This window comes from Lepisma saccharinum, chromosome 28 (genome assembly GCF_977018435.1).
Source record: "Lepisma saccharinum chromosome 28, izLepSacc3.1, whole genome shotgun sequence".
NCBI classification, from domain to species: domain Eukaryota; kingdom Metazoa; phylum Arthropoda; class Insecta; order Zygentoma; family Lepismatidae; genus Lepisma; species Lepisma saccharinum.
Genome location: NC_139256.1, coordinates 14,838,698 through 14,847,318, shown reverse-complemented (window position 1 = coordinate 14,847,318; position 8,621 = coordinate 14,838,698). Strand labels below are relative to the sequence as shown.

Below are 8,621 nucleotides of genomic sequence, written 5' to 3'. Positions count from 1 at the left end.
AATTTGCAATTTACAACTGTATTATGTTATGGGGGGGCTGTTATTAAGTTAACATAAAATTCAGAAATATCATACAAATATTAGTTTTTCTATTCTAAAACATCTCTCGAAGTGTTAATTGGCTGTTACAGACAACATCTCTTACTACCCACTTCATACCAAAATGCACAGTATTCAATCATAGTGCCTATCGTACATACATTCCATCCCCGGCGAAAGCAATAAAACTCCCCATTCTTCACAAAACTTAGGAGCTGTTCACCTGTGATGAATATGTGAAAGGAGCGTGAATGATGACATCAAAGTCACAAAAAGGTATCTAAAGGGGAGGCCGCAACGGGGGCATTGAAGGTACAGAAGAAGCTTCCCTATGTATCTAAAGTCTAGAGAATCTTGTAAATACTTGCCGCTACTTAGACTTCGGCTCATAAAAAAGATGAATGAATGTAATAGATTCTGTCCATGTTCTGTTAATTTATCCTTCACCAAGTTGTAAGTAAAATAATATCTGCTGAATACATTGTCACTCTTCACTGCAAACAACAAAGTACAGAAAGTAATTTTAACCAATGTCAGGGAGGGGGGGTTGCGCTCCCCTGGCCCTTGCCTGGCTACGGGACTGGGTGCTACGCATGGTACCTTAAGCAACTGCGCCTCTTATTGCGTTGTTTGTGTAGGAGAATTAAAGTATTACATTGTATTACAATATTATTAAGAATAAGAAGTACTTGGCTTTGTGGAGTATTACCACAACACAAACACAACAAAGTGTAAAAGTTTGCTAAACCAGAACCCCACCCGCCCAAGACCGAAGACCCTTGCTTTGTTTGGAGGACATTCACTTTTCGAGTAGCTTTCCTTTTTCCTTGTTTGAGCTTGAGTCACGTGTCGTAAATCCGCGCGCTTTTCGTGGCCACCAATGGCACCTTCTCTCTGCCAATGGAATGACATGCCTGGAAGAAGCCTCAGGCAGTAGATTGCAATATGGGTCAGTCAAGTTGAAGGTCGAGATCCCAGAATAGTTTGTCGCCAGCCAGAACCAGAACAAACCAGCCAAAGTGGAATACTCCAGTTGATAGTGAAGATAGAGACCAGCGTTCGAAGGTAAGTTCATTAATGCTTGAGATTGCACGTTTAAGTTTCCTGTATATGTATACATATGCTCAGATTGTCGAATCTGAAATACTTAAATCGAAATATGATTTGATTTGATTTGAAAATTTTGGGTGCGTCAGCACTTAGGCTATTTTGCACCCGTCACATTATATGGGGTCCAGCCCCTTATCTTTACAAAGAACAACTCTAACGTTGCATAAGTAAAATCTTAAAAGCTTAAAATGTTCTGACTTTCGTTAAAATCGAAATATGTTTTATATTTAGAAATAATTATATTGCACGGGACGGGGAGGGGCTGCTGTTCATGTAGTAGTGTAGGAGTATGACCGCATTGAATTGAAAGTCCCCGTCCCGTGGCTTAGTCGTTTCGAAAGTCCTCATGCTACCATTGTGATTTGTTGTGGCGTCCCTAATTTTATTTTAATGCCCGTTTCGACCAACGTAGTTTTGCTCGCTAAATGGGGTAAACTAACTCTTTAAGTTAACCCACGAATTGTTTTCAATATCTTTTGCACCACAGAAACTGGTCTGGTGTGGGGCACACCCAGCTTCCACCAAACTCCGAAATTAAAATGTTAAGAGATCTAAACCTGGCACGTATCTAGAAGTACATTTGGGGGAGGGTCCGACAAAGTGTGTCAATAATAATAATGTTTAAATTAAAATGATTATAATTATATTGAATTAAAATTTTCAAATTAATATTAGCTATCTTTTTATTACAAGAATAAGCAAAAAGACTGTATTCATTATCCAGCTCACGTATAGTGAATCTGTAAAAGAAAACGATGTGGCAAGGAAATTAATGTCAAATAGATAAAGAATTATATATTTATTGAATATCAAAAAAGGATGTTAAATCCAGTTGACGAAAAGTTAAGTTCCTGGCAATAATTTATGCATATTAAAATTAGTATGTAGTAATAAATCTTGCGTAAATCTTCTATGGTACAGTCATTTAAAGTCGAATGATTCTTGCCTTCCAATAAGTTCGACGGAAATAAATAACCCTATATTAAACAATAAGTAGATTTTAGTTATTTAATTATTTAATTTTAGTACTTAGTAAGTGTTTCGGGGGGGGGGGGGTCCGGAGCCCCCTAAATACGTCCTTGCTTCTAACCTAACCACACATGCATTATTAGCCCTAGCGGAGTTGTAGGTTAGGAATTGTCAGGTTACGAGGGCCAGGTAGAATTCTTAGCTTAGCATTTAGTTTTAGCGTTTGGTGGAAGCTGGATGTGCGCCGCACTAGACCCCAACAGAAACTGCTGGTAACTCGGAACAGTGGCGTAGCGATCCCTCACAACAGGCACGTATCCAGGAATTCCTTTCGGGGGGGGGGGGGGCTCAACACCATTTTTTAAAGGGGTATAGTAAGAACCTCACAATTGTATATTTAAGACCAGTGGTGGCAATTGGGTTCCAAAACGGGGGTGCGGAGGGCGTTGCAAGGAAAGTTTACTTTCTCTTGGTAGACAAGGCTTAACATTAAGAGGCCATAATGTTGAGGCAAGAAAATAAAAAAAATGTGCAGCAACTATCCCTTAAATCGTCGCCACTGTAAGGCTGTCATTTTAATCAGAACGTGAAATCTGAACATTTTTTTACCACTCGACTCCTGTTTCCATGCATTAACATTGTGTGCCGGAACATCTCAGTATGTGTGCTTGTCCCTTTTTTTCTCATCAGACATAAAAACATCTATTGTGTCTTTGAGTGTTTTTACGAAGCTGTTACATATGCACGGATTGGATAATCCACTCGACAATGTGAGATTCAAACTGTGGGCTGCGAACTGGACGCAGACAGCTCTCTGATTCGGGCCTGAACACCACTAATGTGTCTTGTCCTCCCATGTTTGCAGCTCTTATAAAAGCCGAAACACACCAAATTGTCCCGATTCAGACCTTAGCACTCACAAGTGTTCAAAAATGCCTGTCGCAGCTTCCGCTGTCTTGTCATATATCGGCACGAAACAAAGGAAGTCTATTCGAATACAGGTGGATCACGAAACAATTAATGCACAGTGAAAACCCTTCCGTTCGCAACACATCTAATGTTTCGTCTCCCATTTATCTCCAGTGACGTGCCCAAGGGAGGGTTGGTGAGGTCATAACCTTATTTGACCCACTATTCAAACGTCAAAGACAGGAAAAATGGCAAAATCAGGAATGACCACCAAAAATAATATGCGTAACCCCTCTCGCTTCCGAAAATCCTGGGAACGCCTCTCTTTATCTCGGACACATTTTTTAAAATCAACTCACCAGAAGTTTTTATCATTCCGTATTGGAGATTGAAGTAACATGCGTTCTTCCTGCAGGTTTGGATATGATCCTTTAGGGTGCTGTCGTCTGCCTGCCTTCACGCCTAACCTTAACAAGACCCTAATTTTCCATTCTTGTGACTTGGATTTTCAAGACTTAGGAAGGTTTCAGACCGAAGGGACACGCGATACATGTCGATTGGAATGGGCCAATCAACAGCAACGTTTCACACCGTAGCGACACAAAAAACAGCACAAACCTAATCTTCAGGCGACAAGGTGTGAAATCTCCCTTATTAGGCCACTGTCATTGTCACCTCGAAGTAGTAGCTCTTGTTGACCACAGAAAAAAATTCTCCTCAACCGGTGGGAATGCTCCTCAGTTTTCTTCTCTCTCCTATATTTTCGTGCTTGTTCACTATACAGGCAACACCTTACGATTTGATATACACAGGACATGTACTATGTAGACATTTTAACGAAAAATCGGTTGAAGTCAAGAATGGCTAGGTGACTGGCTCAGTTGGTAGAGCCCTGATTTGGGTCCTGGTAGAGCCTGCAATTTCCGCCTAAAATGTCTACATATGCAACATCTTCCTGCTTTCTTTTCTCGACATTCATAAAATTTTCGGCTGTCTCTTTATGGTAGTTAAGTGTTTGAATGTGTTTCGAACCCAGTAGGCTTAAACAAAAGTATTTTTTTATACCATGAAATTCTAGGACTGCATATACGAAATTTAGTTCTGGCAAAACTAAATCATCATTCAAAACTTTGATTTTCAGCTGATCCATGCAGCTTAATTCTGTTTTAAAAAAACACTCCAATATCCGGTACTGCTGAAATATTCACTTTAGAGAGGGAGAGAGAGAGAGAGAGAGAGAGGCCTTTGATCTCTTCGGCCCTCGAACCGAACTAGCACTACACTGAGGCCCCGGAAGTTCTGCTGTCGTCAATGTCTTCATTTTCGAATCACTATATCTTATAAAGCAATCAGAGGACGCTGACTGATCTGATCACCAATCGACTGTATGAATTCTCACACTTACCTCTGAAATCTCATTAACCGAATTTTTGTAGAGATGAACCGAAAAATTGAATCCGCGTATTTATATCCTCATTATATTCTAGAACGTTCCATAGATAAAACGATTCGTTAATATTGCCAGTAGTTGACTCCTTCTCTCATTCGTGTCATTCTATAGAATGAAGGGATCTGAACCAGTTAATTGATGGGGTGATGTAAACTACTCATCATTCATCCTCTTGATGAGACCACTCGTCATTGACATGACGAGTTATTGCTTGGCATGCGAAAGGTACAAATAACACAAAGGAATTAAACTACTGAAAAGACAATGGTCACTCGTTGGATTTTGTGAACCGTTGAACCTGTATCATGGCTGGGTGTAGGATAATTACCTGTCTATCTGAAGTCTCTGAGCTGAGTCAAAATAGCGAAGTCCTCTGTAAGCTTCTCTCTAACTTGTTGGCCAGAGCGTTGTTCTCCTCCTCACCTACTGACTTGCTGACCACCTTCACGCTCTCCACTCAATTCCCAAAGTCAGTCACCTCCCAGCCTGTCTCACCTCTATATCCCCTGGCCATCGAGCTCTTCCTCGATGCCGAATCGCCGAATCGTGTTTATTATCATAATTGCTACCATGCAAACCGCTGACACCAAACCCAGAAGTATTACCTGTTCCTGAATACTCAGGAGTTTGCATGGCACAACACAATGCATTGTAAACATGCCTAAGAGGCTTGAGACAGCTGAGAAAAACAAGTGAATGCCCTGGTCAACATGAAGCGTTCAGAGAGACTTTAATAAAATAAACATACAATCTTAAGGATTGATACGTTCGCGCCTCCTAGGAAAAATTTTCTCCTTTGAAAATTTAAAAGTCAAATCGCAAAGCTTGACATGACTCAGGTTCGCCAATTCCATATATTTTCTTAGAAAAAACCAAATATACAAAATAAATCCACCAACAAACATAACTATCACTAGTTGTCCTAATCGCTAAAAAAATTCATTCCCTAAACCTCATAATGAATAATACCATTAATGCTAACAAATTCGTATGTTTAGACGATGTAAAAACAATAATATATACTATTATATGACTAGAAATCACAAAAGTTCGTGTCGTTAAGCGATATATCTCTTAAAGTACCACATTTGTGTGTACGCAACGTTTATCATGTAGAATCGCTCATCCGCAAGTGCTAAGTCAAGAGTCTGTGATATCTCGCTAAGCGGTAACGACTCTGTGTCCTCCACGAGCCAAATGACTGGAGTGTGTCTTCACACGGTAAAACGGAAATCACAATTTTGTTTATATTGCCACTCGGTATAAACTCTTCAAATAAAATAAAAAACTTAAAAGGTGCACAAGTAAGTAAACGTAAGTAGGCATGTTGAACGTTTGTCACATCTCACTGTTTTTTCCATGTGAAAGCCTAATGTCAAAATGTGTTTTACAAATTACGTAGCCCGTGCTCTCCTATCATCGTTGAATATATGAACTTGCACGGCTATTTTGCACCTTCCAATGTATTATTGTACAATATTCAATGCATATAGTGAGTTACACTGAAAACTGTCGCTGGTAAAACTTAATTATAGCGTTCAATTTTGTTTTCTACGTGAACTGTACACTGTATACATATCTCTGGCTTGGTGATTACCTTTGTATGACTGCACACATTGCACACAAAAAAAAAATAATCTTGCAAGTGTGAAAACTATGTTCTTGAGTTATAAATATCAAAAAATGTTCTGCGAACAAATGTGTCGCTTTCGATATTCCATGTTGGTGAGAAAAAGAATAAATAATAATAACTGCTTACAATAAACATATGCATAAAATATTGGCACTAAAGCATGCTTTCTAAAATGTTCGAAAGTGCTGTAATTATGTTTTTATTGCTTGCATGTCTGTTTATTTATTGAAAGTGCAATTTTCTTCATAAAAAAAATTATGCACTAATTGATGCTAGCACTTGGTCAATTGACACCACTGGTGCTTGTCGCTTCCTTGTAGTACACTGTAATGCATACAAAAACTGGTTCTCATGCATGACACAAACTGAAAATGTGTATAGGCCTATGGAAAAATATTGTTTCCCATAAAGCATGTTAAATGACCAAATAGATACACATGATAGGAGCTCGCATGTGTATGTGTAGAAACACTGTAGCACAATTCTGTACTTATTGTTTGTAACCGGAACTGCTGTTTGTAGAATCTATGTTGTCTATGCTTCTTCTTCTTCTGGATTGCTTGTCGTCTTGACTGCATTGGGCAATGTAAAAATGTGGTAAATTACCCGTAGAACTTGGGAGATGGGGAAAAGTTGTTGTTTGAATTGCAAACAGTGTGGAGGGAAATTTTGTCTGCTTCCTTCACTAGGTGTCGTTGATAATGTATGGTCCGCTATACTGGGAACTTCCTGGTTAATTACATCCTTCTTGTAAAATGTAGTACTTGTAGTATGAGTTAAAATGTCTGCATGTCTCCCTCGTAGAATGGTGATGAATCTTTCTATGTAGTAATAGCCTGGTAATAGTAGACTGCCTGCGGGTGTCCGTCATGAAAAATGCCCAGGGATGGTGTAATGGTGTAGGCATTGCTTGTCCATGGCGTTCCGTATAGACAGGTTAGGTTGAATAAAGGGAAAATTATGACAAAGAAAGGAAATAATAAAGGATAGGAAATGTATAATTCATGTTCATGCAAGTACACATATCAACTTATTTCCATTGCCTTTTCTTTAAAATCAAATTAAATTGTCTCATCAAAGTAAAATAAATTAAATAAATAAATAAAATAATTGCCATAACTCTTTGAAAATAAATAAGGAAAATTTAAATAAAATATCCAACCGTAATTAAAATATTAATGTCCATGATTAATGTGTTGCCTTAACCTATTAATTATTACTGCGCTGCTCTAAATGAATCTGTTTCGCAAGCTGATGATGCTTATAAAAATAATATCCTAGGGTTGCGGTTAATAACACATTCCAAATACCAAAAACTAATATAGACATGGGCAAAGGGTTTAAAATTAATTCCTGAAATGAGATGCTCTTACTAATTGATTGATTAAGTTGTTTTAAAGCAAGTTCAAGCGGAGTCCATTGGGGAATAGTGAAATCAGATAAATTCTTGGGAATATTAGGTAGTAACTCAATTTCCTTCATTTTTACTTGTTCAAAAGCTAAAATTCTTGTATGTAAAATTTGTTGATCCACAATAATCTGTGAAAAATCCTGATAATTAAAAAATAAAGATTCCCCTTCGTTAAGCTGAATTGATCTAAACCTGATATTAAAATACCATTACGTGTTCTAATAAACTGAAATAATTTATTGTCAGTAATAGACTTCACTTCAAAATTACAAAATGTAGAATTAATAAACAAAAGTAAGTGTTGCAAGCATGTTCTAAATTCTGTGTAAATGTAAAAATTATTATGTTGTGAACCCTAAAAATAAATATATAAAATTTGTGTTGCGCAAAGCAAGCTGTTAGTATCTAAAAGGTTGCTTTGGCAAGCCTCTAATGGCCTCCTAATAAATGATAGGCCGGTGCAATTTGCCGTGGTTCATAAATATGCAATGTAAGACAAAATTTCAGTAAATGCTACTTCTGAGTTTCGTTGAAACTCCAGGTGGTAACAAATATGGCATTAGGGAATTAAAAAAAGTGAAATTCAAATTTGAAACACAATAAAAATAATGAAAAACTTTCTCAATTCCAAATTTTCTTTAAACAAAAGAAATGTATCCACGCAAAACTTCTGGAGTCCGCCGTATACCTCATATCACTTGGTCGTGTAAACAGACCCGCCGCGGAAAAGGTATACTTGACTCATATAAGAATGGTGTGTCAATCCCTTAGGTATGTCCAAACAAAATAAATCGAGAATAGTTATGCAATATATTAGAATATAAGTACAAATTACTAGTTATTACCTACTGTACTAACATTAACATGAAGTTAATCAGTAAGAAGTAATAAATTTATTGCTGCATTGTAAAATAAGGTGCAAATTGGGTAAGTGAGCTAAATTTCCTAATAATAAATATTAATAATAATAATAAATTCCCAAATTATAACATTTGTGGTAAACCACACTGTTTAAATTTGGAAAGGCTAACGATGCCGTGGCGACTTTTGCTGCACATGCCTGTGCCAATCACCGAGGCTTAGCCTGGCATGTTTCTGAC

The 8,621-nt window shown here is 37.7% G+C and overlaps 1 protein-coding gene across 1 annotated transcript in view; it reads left to right on the top strand.

Moving 5' to 3' along the window:
* The first annotated feature begins 977 nt into the window (after positions 1-977).
* LOC145980546 (TNF receptor-associated factor 4-like) overlaps positions 978-8,621 on the top strand; it is a 44,241-nt gene continuing 36,597 nt past the window's right edge. Inside the window, exon 1 of the mRNA XM_083113564.1 lies at positions 978-1,104. The gene's annotated coding sequence lies outside the window, so the exon portion shown is untranslated. The remainder of the gene's footprint in view (positions 1,105-8,621) is intronic.